At 44.8% G+C, this 12,977-nt stretch overlaps 1 protein-coding gene across 2 annotated transcripts in view; it reads right to left on the reverse strand.

The window, feature by feature from the left end:
• Positions 1-12,087, reverse strand: part of KLHL13 (kelch like family member 13) — a 64,211-nt gene extending 52,124 nt beyond the window's left edge. Inside the window, exons 1-2 of one of the 2 annotated variants that reach the window (XM_032444218.1) lie at positions 11,964-12,087; positions 4,973-5,037 (exon numbers count right to left, since the gene is read on the reverse strand). The gene's annotated coding sequence lies outside the window, so the exon portion shown is untranslated. The remainder of the gene's footprint in view (positions 1-4,972; positions 5,038-11,963) is intronic. The other variant, XM_015860179.2, reaches the window with a different exon arrangement.
• Positions 12,088-12,977: the final 890 nt, after the last annotated feature.

The raw sequence follows: 12,977 nt of genomic DNA on the forward strand, positions 1-12,977 counted from the left end.
GATTTTTAGTTCAAACCGTGACACTGACCTTTCCACTACACATTAAAAATGAATAATAACTGTTTCCATCCTTCCTTTCCACATCTTTCTAACCTAAAGAGGTTACTCCAAGCCAGCTAAGCTGCAAGTCTGTTGGTTTTGGAGTAAAATGCAATAACAGTACACTGCAATTTTGCAGTGTGCCTGATGAAACTTAACCTGAGTTCCTGAATAGACAGGTTCTCCTTTCTTCCAGAAGGAGCTGAATACTATACAGGGTACCAAACTACTCAGTCAGTAGTCGGTCCAACTGGCCCCAGACCTGTCACCTGGCTTCAAACCAAGAGCCAGGCTGACTTTGCCAGTGACGCCCCTGCACATCTCCTCCCCTCAGCCACAGGTTTCTTTGGGGTGAGATCTAAGCAAAGCAGCTTCTTTGTGATCTGCTCCTACTGCTCTGCTGGTGAAAGGATGCCAAGCCAGCTACATCGTGAGGTGAAAGCTGAAATCTTGCTTTTGAATGTGAGGCTTTTTCTTAATGAACTGCTGAAAGAACAGAAGCAGCTCCTTGGTTGGAGCTGTTTGGCTGGCACACAACAGAAAATCAGACTGAATGTCATACATTGTCTACCTGCACACTGTAGAAAGCTCAAGATTACAGAAGAGAACAGCACAGTGCGGGGTGGGACAGCTGATATACACAGGTGCTGAAACTGATAACTGAAACCTGCCTCTTAATTGCCAACCTCATTATCACAGAAATTCAGACGGTTCAAGCTATGCATGAACCTTTTTCCTCCATACTTGGCAAGGCTTGCTTTCAACTCCAACAACAGAGCTGCCATCACCTTTACATCCCCACCACTGATCCTCCTCACCTCACATAAATAGGATGAATTCACACCCCCTGCTCACAGCCTGACAGCTGCTGTCTGTGAGCACAGAAAGGAAAAATGATCAGTGTCAATAACTGCTCCCCAACAAGAGCTGGCAGCTGAAGCCCTCCCTGCTGCACAACTGCCTCACGTCTCTGCTCTGTGCTGCTTTACTGGTGCTGCTGCTCATTTTGCTGCTTCCATAAGTGCTCCTTGAGCAAAAACCACACGTTTTGCCATCATTCTTCCAGATACGCACATGTACATATTTATGAATCATTACTTCCTACATAACCCATTACATTTGTTGTTAACAACCTTCAGCGTGAGCTTAGGGATACAACTTTTAGGAGTGGAGTGGTTAAGACCCATGTAAAACTGATGAGCACTTCACAGCCGAGTTCAACTACTTCTAATGCAGACCATACAATAAAACCACACCACATGCTGCTCACACACCAGCGCACACATGGCAGACACCCTGTGAAATGGTTCCATTTTCATGCACATATTCCATCATCTGCTCGAAAGCTCTGAAGTTTTCCAAACAGATCAATGAGGCTTTTGTGGGTCACTTGCTTCAGCAGCCAGCTCTTTAGAGGCAGAATAAGTGATGCAAGGCATGTTAAAGAACGCACCAAAGGCACACAGTAAGAAGCCATGACATGGGTTAGGCCACACATTTTCAATGGACAAACATGAGCATACAAAGCACAGAATGAACACGAAAAAATATGCTTGGCATGTTTCTTAAGGCCTGTCTTCTGTCCTGAGGTTTCTGCCTAAGTTGGCTTCGAAATGATGTTCAGAAGTTATTAAGTCAGGAGACTGTCTGATTTAGCCTGACCTACAGCAGAACTGCAGTCCATAGAACAACAGAACAGCTGAAAAAACACAGGACAATTAAACTAACAGCGAGCAAGTGGCTGAGCTCTAGTTTTGGAACGTTAATTAATGTGGAACTACATCCTTAAACTTAGACTGACTTTACTCCCTCAATTTGTATAAAATGCAACACATCAACCAACTGCATGGTTGACAGAAAACCACAGCCCAATACAAATAACTGCCTTCCATCACATGAGCAAGCTGGACCCACTCACCTGGCACCAGCTACACCTCCCATACACACACTCAACAGCTGGGCAAGGAGCAGAGGAAGAAAGCAGCACTGCCCCTTTTAGCATCAGCTGACTCCATCTGAGATTGAACTGTGCCCTTAAACATAGAACAACAATCTCTATGTTACAGATGCCCTTTTAAGCATATATTTATGTTATTTTAAGGTAGGATGTAGAACAGCTTCATTAGGGAATTTTCACAGTAACAGGTATCAGAGTTCCATTACACGAGTGGCATTAACATATATCACATACCACCTGATAATCAATAATTAAGTAGATCATTAGTGCCTTCCACCTATAAATAGCAAGTATATACAAACATTTTCAAAGAAAAAGAGTTTAGTCCCCTCACAGAAGGAGCCCCAACATCTACAGAGCATCCAACTGAAGTTATCACAGTTGACCAAGGTGCACCATTCTGAAAAGCTCATGATGATTATGACCACAGAAAGGTTGTTAACTCTCCAAAAAGCCCTGAAGGCACAGCTACCAGCTTGTAACCTACATGGATTGCTCCACTTTTTTCTACAGGTCCATTCTCTACTGTTTGACACAGATTTACTGCTCAGGAAGGGTTAAGCCGAAAGGCATTTTCACTATAGACTGAAAAGAAGTGGTTGTAAGAGGAGTTCAGACCCTGCAAAGCCTCCTAGTAACACAATGCACACTTCAGTATTCTGAAATCTTCCAGTTCTCAAGCAGCTTTTCAAGTAGCCAGTACATCTCATCTGACGACAGAAGCAAAAAGGCTCAGAACATTAGAACCTATTCCCCCATTTTCCTGCTGTAAAAGCTTTCTCTGCTACATTAAATCTCCTCTGCTACATTACATACCAGAGCAACTCAGCCACTCGCTTCACTGAGAAATTAAAACCTTGAGCTGCCACTCAAGTCCCCTTGCGACAAGGCATCTTGGAATCACTTCTCACCCAACTGAACCTTCCCACCTGCTCTTGCTTTATTCAGCCACATCCTTTACCTGCAGGCTTCATCTAATCCACATCCGTGAAGTTATCTACATATGCAAATAAAGGCCTGGGAAGAATGCTTTGGGATGACATTAGTCAGCACGATTTCAATCACTGCCTGGAAGCTTATTAATTCTGGAGTGCTGTTAATGGGTGAAGCAGAAAGTAAGGACTAGATGGCACTGGAATGAGATGGCCTTTGAGGTCCCTTCCAACCCAAGCCATTCCAGGACAGAACATCAAGTTGCAGATCAACTCAGAAGCCAAGGGAAATAGATGCCTTTAACAGTATTTTGAGCATGCCTCCAGAAGAGATCCATTGAAGTGACATAACTCAGGCAACACCAGGGCACAGGGATACCCACAGCACATTCAATGGCTTATCATAAACCAATGACATGAGAATTGAGATTAAAATGTTACTTATTAAGTACCATACAGATACCTTCTAACACTGTAGGGGGGATGTGGATTTCTAATGCTACTTGTTCTAGAAACAGAACATTCATTGCCTCCCAAATACAAGGACCTTGCACACCAGCACAACACCAATCCAGCTCTTCCAGCCCATGTAACCATCCCAAGGTATCAGAATCACTTCCATCCTTAAAACTCCTCTCAATCCCACTACATAGACCATTATTTGCCCCTTTACAGCTACACAGGACAAGCTTCTGCAAGGACTGAAGGCAGTCAGCTCTAACAATACTTCCTTGTGCTGCAGATGCAGCTTTGCACATACAAAGAGCCAAACAGCTTTCCATTTAGCAATTGTTCTGACAGATGATCTAATCTACATAATTTGATCCAAAATTACAATTTAGCAATTGCAGAATTTTACTGCAGGACATTTCTGGTCTTTTCACGATATTAAAACTGGCTAGCATTTCTAATATATTAACCAGCTTTTGAAAGCCTTACACAAGGACTGCTCTCAGGAAAGAATGAGAAGTGATGTGGTTTGCAGAGCTCCACAAGAAAAAGTGAAATATTTCTCATTTGAACATTAGCATGTTTGGCATTTAAACTGCTGTGAAGAGTTAAGACACAAGGGGCTGCTCATTTCCAATTGATTACAACCAATTCATGACATTCAACGATATCAAAGCCTTCTAATTTCTGTCCCTGTGAAGGCTGGCTGATAGTGTCAACAGCACCAAACTCAGCTGAAATTTACACTTCACAGGCATGCTTCTCACCCACACAGTCCCTCATAAATCATCTGTTTTGCACTGGGAAAAATCCAGCAGAATAAATTTCCTACGCATCAATTTACAGATGCCTTTTGCAACAGAGGAGGACAACTACATAAAGAATATGGAGCATGTACACACAAATATTTACTTACACTTCCTTCAAAATGCAAAGTTTCAGACTGCCAACATCACAAAAATATCTGACTATTTTGACCAGCACTCAAGATGATCTTTAAAGGCATTTGCTTTCTCAGATACAGAAGCCTGGTAACCAACTCCTACTATATGCTTCACGCAAGGAAAGCACCTTGCATTAGTTAGATATGAAAGGCCAGACCAAAAACCTGCTGAACCAAGATACTCAATAGCAGGCAGCTCCCAAGCAGTGTAGGTAACAACTAACACAGCACTACTGACACCATTCATGAACTGGTATTTTAGGGTCTCTCTCACCCCAACTGCATCCAGAATGCAGTTTTCACCACTCCGTAATTCACCTTTCCCCTCTGTTAATAAGTCTAATCACATTTCAAACTTGTTTGTCTTTATGATATTGCATGGTAAAGCAATATGGTAAAGCATTACAGCCACCACCTCCCACCTCATGAAGCAGCACCCATAGCAGCCCTCCAAGCTCTGGGACCCTCCCCTTCCAAGCCCATCCCTGATTCACTATAGTGCACTTTCACTGCACAAGAAGCTGGAAGCACACCTTCCCTAAGCTACACAATACATTGCCTGGTTATATTAATTGAACAGGAACGCTTATGCCAGGGTTTAGCCATACAAATCAAATTAGTTGCATAGACAAAGCATCTCAACTTTCTTACTGTTCATGGCAGGATCCCAGGGCTATGTTTCGCCATTCCCAAGTAGTCCACGTTAATTTTGACATCTAGAATAAGGTTCAGGAAGAGAAAAAAGAATTGTCACACACTATTATTCACTGTAGATGTTACTTTAAAGAACTGCAGGGTACAGCATCTCCAACAGAGCTAACTATTGGTTTCTGCAGCGCTTTGAGCTGTCTCCACTGTGAGTGGAAAATTGGACAGCCCCTGTTCTTGCCTGCAGGGAAAGTTGATCTAACTTGCTACTGTCGTGCCCTGCTCTTCTTCCATGTACATAGAAACTCTCACATGCAATTCTGCAAGACAACAGCTCCTAATAAAAATCAATTCCAATAGTATTGTTGAAGACAAACATCAGAGCCAATTTTCACTTAAGCTTGTCAATCTCCAGATCAGAAGCAGAGCCACCATTTTATATAAATTGCTGAATGCAAAGAAGCCCCAGGAGGTACGGAAGCCCAAGCAGAAGTAATGCCTTGCATCACACCACTAAACCAAGCACGCTGTTATGAATTCAGCTCACAGTTGCTGTCGCAGCAGGAAGCTATCTGGCTGGGCTTACAAAAACACTACAAGTTACAACTGAGCTGAAACAGGATAAAGTTACAGTGAAAGGTTTCACAGCCGTTTGAAAGTCATCTTTCTGTGCGGAAGGAACAACTGGAGAGCAGAAGAGGAGAGGAGACATTGCTTTTCTTTGTAACACCGCAAAGCCAGTGCAGCAACTGCCAAGGGAAAGCAGCCAGCCACCTCTACATGCAAGGAGCACTCAGCAGCACTGTCATTTGCAATGGCAGTCTTTTCTTTAATTCTTTCCAATGCAAACTGTGGAAACGCTGGCAAAAGGGCTGCCTGCTTCTGCTTCCACAGTGTTTCCTCTCAGAAAACAAAATTAAAGCATTACACATGGCAACCTGCATGCTCATATTCAGCAAGCACCAATACATTACTAGCACTTCTACAGTTCAGTGAAAGGTTAGGGATATTTTCTCCAACTATAAGCCCTTCCCAATATGAGATGAAGTTATACATCTACCTGAAGAATAAAACTAACAAAAATTGATAGTGAATGCTTCGTTAGACAGCAGTTTAACCAAACATAACCAAAACAGAGGTGTTACCTGAAAATCAGATGCATTATCGCAGTCTTATTTCACCAAGTGCCCTTCCCCATTGATATTCCTTCTTTAAACGCATCAAGTTACTTTTATAGATACCCCTTTATGTACAGCAGTCAGAAAGACTTGTGTTCCAGAACTGAACAAATATTCATATGCAAGAAGGTTTCTGCTGGCAAGAAGCCCTCTAGGAACTGGGCATGCAACCCAGGCTTCCCACCACCACCCTGCCTGAGTATTCCATATAAATCTCCATCTATGCAAAGCAGTGTCAGGCTGCCCCAATGACACACACAAGCATTACAGTGGAGGTCTTTATGAAAGGCTCTCAGCGATGAAAAAAAACTAGAACAACATCAGACTTGTTAGACACATCTGGGATGGCACTGAGACAATGAAGTCAATACAAAGATAGCATTTTTTCCTCCAGCCCACTCTTTTTTTCCTCCTCGCCATTCCTTTCTCCACCATTATTCATTCTTGACTCAGGAACACGAAGTGCTGCCATGCAAACTCTTCTCTCGTAGTCATTTTCTGGGCTAACACCCTCCTACTATTAATTTTACTAATGAATAGACAATCTAAACTACTAAAGAGAGCTGATTAGAACCATAGTGTTGATTCTTTTGGGGGCGTGCGGGAAAGACAGCAAAGAGCAGCACAGAACTCAGCAACATACCCAGCAGCATCCCCAGCCTGGCAGCTCAATAACAGCACCTTGGTTATCACCCTGCGCCCCAATAAGCCATGCCTACATCTCACTTGCTATCCATGTTTCTGCCTGTCCAGCAGTGTCATGAACCTCTGCCCTGGATTTGGATCTCCTCCTGAACACAGCTGTGCCCTGGAGGAGCTCATCACCCTCAGCTGCTTGTCACTGCTCTGCCAGAAGGCCACCAGCTGAGCTGCCCTTAAGTACTTTCTAACCTATTTACTTAGGATCAACTGATACAAAGGCTGATTATTTGTGCTATTCAAACCACCCTCAGCTTATTTTGGCCATCATGCCACAGAAGAACTCACACAATCATCTCAGCTGCTAGAGGTAAGGTTAACAGCCCCCTTAACAATACATTTACCTCTTCCAAACATGGGAATGACATCTGAGAGCAAACCAAGACACGATATCCCTAATGGCACCCCAAAAGAAACTACAGTTCTGGACACATTCATCACTATCCAAGGATTTCACTTTAAAAGAAAGGCAAGACTTGCTTCTATCAGCTCAGCTCTTCCCAAGGAACTCACCCAACTCCCTGCAGGGACAGCCACGTGCACTGCGTATTAACACTGCACACAAGCTTCTGTCCTTGAGGACAGACAGCCATCAGGTTGCCTTAGGGCTGCAAGTACAAAAATGATACCATCCTATGCTAAAGTTAGACTACATGCTTAGTAAGATATTGCCTGTAATGCTGACTGCTTCATTATTCCCCTGTGTCCACCCCACCCACAAGGCTTACAAAAATAACAGGTGAAAGACTACAATAAGCACAGTAAGATTTAAGAACAGAAACTGCCTTTGTTCTGTGGATGCAAAGCAGAGATTTCAAGGTGTTGGTCCATTTGGCTCTTAAACAGTACCATTGATTTTATGGGGGAGGGAGCAGAGTAACATTCTAAGTTAGAGGTACTCCTCAAAAGCCACAAAGCACAGCCTTTCATTAGTAGTTAAAATATTATCTTAGGAAAGAGTGTTAAAGCCTGGAATTCAACATCAACCAAAAATAGTGTAAGGCTTCTAGAAAGTATGCTATCAAAGACACAGGTCAGCAAGAGCTGTTAATTAATAACAAGCAAAGCATTACAATGGGAAGCCTGAACACCTTGGGGTTGCTGTCATTTGCAAAAGAGCGGCTGGGGAGTCATACCAAGGTCCAGTTAGAGCCTTGCTACAAACTTCTCCATGAATTCAGCCTTACTTTATGTTATTAAACCACTCCTGGCCAACATTAGCCTAACTGCAAAGATTCGGGACAGAATTACTCACCAACATCACTACAATAACTGGCTGAGTTGACAACACTTCAACTCTAAGACAGCAGATACCACCTTTATCTCATTACAGCTCCTCTTTAAACAATGAAACTCCTGGTTTGGCTATAAAGGACAATCTCTAGGCAAGATATGGTGGTAAGACCCACTTGGATTTACCAAACACCCCAAAGTAGCCCTCCTATCATTAGAGATGCTAATGGTTTACACAGCCCACACGTAACATAGAAGAGTCAGTGAACACCTACACACTTACCATTACTCCCCCATATCAATGCAAGTACCCACCAGAGACTGCTGTGATTTGCATTGCCACTGAGGGAACAAAGGCAAGGCAGCTTGGGCAGTCCAGCAAACCAAATATTGTTGATTTGTCTACATTTAGCCTTCAGACCTCTTATAGCTCAACTGTTTAACCCAAAGTTTCCCATTTGAAGGTAGAAGTTCTCCAAGCATTCAGTTTATGCAAAACATGGGCCCAGATGGAAATGGACTCTACTTAATACTGGGTACAAATAAGCTTAGAACGTTGGGCACAACAGCCCAGCTCAATTGTCATTTCAGATTTTTATATCACTGGTAAATTACAAATTCAATACTGAGGAAAACAAAGCTGGTTACACCGTTTTCCAAACAAAAACCTTCCAATATAAGCATGAAATAGCATTATTAACATGTGATGGTGTTTTGTAACTTCCACTTGCTACTACAGAAGTTATCCACAAGCAATGAACAGAAAGTTGACAGCAGAGGGAACGTGGGAGGAATGAACTATTAATGACTTCTACAACTCTGGCCCCCTCAGTAGATCACCGGCTATAAAAATACACAGACCATGTGCCAAAGTGTGTAGGACTCCAGTGCCACTCATGGCTTTCTTTAAATAACAGATGTGCTACTTACTTCCTCTGCTCTATTCAAAGTCAGAGGGCAGCCATAAGCTTGCCCAGAAATGTGCCCATTTTGTAACAGCAGCTACTTGAAAGCTGGGCACTGAGACGCTCAAGTCAACAAGGCAAAGAGGAACCCACCTCCCCATGGCTTCCTCCAGGAGACAGCCAATGTCTGTGAGCAGGACACAGCCCAGCACTTGTGTTCCAAGACAAAAGCTTTCCCTTCAGAGTGTTGAATACTGTGCCAGTAGAGCAGAAGCCTGCTGGCTAGCTCAGATCTTCACCTTGCCATAGTGTTGGCTATCTCAGATCAGCATTATCAGATAAGGTCACTTTCTCTAAAGAACCAAAGTTCCCACGATGCTAAATGAAGAGCACGTGGAATACACTCAGCTTGAAGAGAGAACAGACCACTCATATGAGACCTTAGAAAGCAATCAGGATAAAGGAATTAGATTGAAATCCACTTGCTTATCCTTGCTTTCCTTGGATCTCGGGGTTCTCTTTAAGATTTAATCATATATACACCTTACAAATTCTGCTTTTTGTTCTTGTGATGTGAAACCAACCCTCCTTGTAACAACAGCTTGCTCTTGGACCAGATGGAGGTGAAGTCAAGCTTGTTTACAGCATTAACCACAGTTTTAACCACTCTCCAAAATAACAATAATAATACATGCTATGCTAAAAGTGCTTCTCAAAATAGGCATAGAGATATCAAATTTGAAGATACTGACCATGGGAGATCTCTTGGATTTTCTTTTAATGAGTCTTCTGAAATACATAAGTCAAGGGGATGTGCCAAGCTCTGTCCCAGCTCACAAGCTGCTGTATAGAACTAATGGAAATAGAGCTGTGGGAATTTAAAGCACAAAGCGTATAACCCTGAAAGGAAAGCAGAACACGTTGCCCCATCTATTTCAGCTCTTACCTACCTCCCACTCACACTGACAACCGTATACACTGTGCCAAAGTTGTGATGAAGGCATCTACCTATGTGAACTTAGCCTGAGGGCATCAAAGTCAGCTTTCCTAAGCTATTAGAAGTCATTAGAAAAGTCCTGTGCTATCGATACCGAGCACCAGGCACACACTGAAGCCTCTCTCAGAAGCAGCTGGCTCCTACAACAAATGGCTCCATTTGTTCAATCACTCCGTGCTGCATTACCTCTAAGTTTTGCCAGCACTGATGTGAGAGAGTAAAGAAGAAAAGCCACATACTAAGAACCACAGCAGCTCCAGCACAACAATGAAAAAGAGCATTTCTGACACTTTTTGCTTGTAGTGTCTGTGTAGGTGGTACAGTAACTCTAGTGGAAGCACTTCTGGCAGAACACGTGGCAAATTCATTCAGAGCCTCCAGCAGCAAGCAGCATTTGTAGCACTGATTAACTACCCCTTTCTAATAAAGTTAAAAGAGGGAAGATTTAGGTTGGATGTTAGGGGGAAGTTCTTCACTAGGAGAGTGGTTAGGCCCTGGAACAGGCTGCCCAGTGAGGTTGTGGATGCCCCGTCCTTGGAGGTGTTCAAGGTCAGGTTGGACGGGGCCCTGGGCAACCTGATCTAGTAAAGGTGTATGTTTGGTGGCCCAGCCAGGCAGGGGTATTGGAACTACATGATCCTTGAGGTCCCTTCCAACCCGGGTCATTCTGTGATTTTGTGATTCTAATAGCTGGACCATGCTAAGAGCCCTTGGTGTAATGGTGCTGGAACTGCCAATTCTAATCGCAGAGGTTGTTATAAGATGCCTTAGATCAAGGCAGCTTGATCTCCACTATCAAAGGAACAGCTATAAATACACTATACTGAGATGCACTGAACATGAGACAGTGTGCTTCAGGTTTGGTTGTCTCTCTCAATGCACTTAGCTTGATGCAAAACAGAAATCATCCTTAAGGTTACTAGAATCCAGGGAGCAAAGCCGTACTCTATGCCCACAGGGATGGTTCCCTATATCCAGTCCACATGCCAGCACCAGAGCCCTTCCTAATGGGTACAGCAGAACCAGAACCTCACACGATTCACAATCAGTGAACCTTTAACAGAATAAAACCAAACACTGACAGGTGAAAAGCCACTCCAATTCATAAGTGACACGTGGTGTCAAGCCAACGCTCCCCAGTAACAGAGCTGCTCCTTTGAAGCCCAGCAGCACGCTGATCTGCGCCGGCAGCTTTGAACATCAGAAGCAAAGGGAAATGTTTAGAAGCACGATTTTGAAACACAGCGAATCAAAGAGATCAGAAGCAGCGCGCCGAGCCTCTCATTTAGCCCAAGTTGCTGCCCAAACTTTTACTACCAGCACAGCAGAGTATTTCAGTACTAAGTGGCACTGCAGAACAGGCTGCACCGTGCAACCAGCGCAGCCCTGGAAGTTCCCACCAGCGTTGTCTCTGCGTGCAGCTCGTTGGCAAGAGAAGAAGGAAAGCTGCTCGGTGCCACAATACCTCAGTCCCTGGGCTGCATTTACATGAGCTAGGAGGCATTCCTGGCGCAGACTTCTTGGCAGGTCCAAGTCAGCATCAGCCTCATTAACGCTGGGAGCATTCAGGCTAACGAGACCCTCGCCATGTGCAGAATTATACACGGAACGCAGAAGTTAACACCGCACTTCTAACACAGAGCCCAAAAGTCCTTAATGAGGTTTAATAACAGCAGAGCTCGGCCTGAATTTTAGCCAAGAGGGAGAAGAGCTGAGCGAGGTACCCACAACAGCTACAGCCCTACTTCGAACGCACCTCACAAACAACTGCCCCACTTACAGACCGCAGCACAACCAACAGCGATGGCTTTTAAGGGTCAAAGGGAGGAACCACGACGCCTGGAAGAAGGGAACCGGGGGCACCCAGCCACACGCAGCCCCCCTGCCCCATCCGAGGCGCAGCCCCACGACCCCCAGTCCCCCCGATGGTCACTACCCAAATAGGTCTTAAACACATAACACCCCCCCAGCCCCTCACTCACCTGCAGTCCCCAGCCAAGGGCCCCGTTCCGGAGCGCTCCCTAAGTACCGAGCGCGGCCCCGCGCCCCTCGCCTGGCCACGCCTCCCGGCAGCGCGCGTCACCGCGCCAACATGGCGGGCTCGCGCATGCGCACGTGGCGCCGCCGAGGGGAAAGCGTAGAAGGCGGGGAATTATATATAAGGGGGCGTGGTCTACGAGACGGAGTGGGCGTGGTGTTGTGTTGGGGGCGTGGCTTATGGTAATATATGGTAATTAGGGAGCGGCGTTGATAGGGAAGGTTAATTGAGGCCGTGCCTGCTCATTAAAAAGATTCCAGGCTTCCCCATGAAAGGCAGTGCCGCAGGTGTGTCAGAGTCTAAATGCTCCAAAAGTAATGCCTCCTGTTTGTTTCCATGGGTGCTGGCACGGACACAAAGAGCACTACAACTCTATTTTATAGAGCACATTCTCAGCTTCAATATGCTGTTTTGTCAGCATCACCAGGTCATGCAAAGAGAACGACACCCGTTAAGAGAATTTCAATTCAAACCATTCAAAAGCTGCACCTGATTTTATCTAAAAATGACAAAAAGTGGTTTGTAGGTGCCACGTGAGCTCTCACCAACTCATTCTGAACGTTTTCCATAGGTTGTAACAGGACCTATTACAAAACCGAATGCAGAACTTGGGTAGAAGAGGAACTAGGCCCCGTGACCGAGTGCATCCACTACTAGCAGCTCTGCAGATCTTCTCTGCTGAATTTCGCTTAAGCATCTTAGTAGCTCCAACTGCAGTGCCCACAGATGTGTGCCCCCAGCACCATTCCCCAGCTGCTCTGACTTGCTTTGCCTGCAAAGGGAACCTTGCAACCTAGGACTCCTTCTATGAGTGCTCCCAGAGCAATGCAAGAGGTATCTGCTTGCTGCTGGCTCTTGGAGTGAGCTCAGGGACGCTGCAAGCATTGCTTCTGCCTCCCTGTTCCTCTTGGCTTTTCTGTGTGCTGTTGTATGGAAAGCAATCACTTTCAGGATCCGT

Source organism: Coturnix japonica, chromosome 4, assembly GCF_001577835.2.
Source record: "Coturnix japonica isolate 7356 chromosome 4, Coturnix japonica 2.1, whole genome shotgun sequence".
NCBI lineage: Eukaryota > Metazoa > Chordata > Aves > Galliformes > Phasianidae > Coturnix > Coturnix japonica.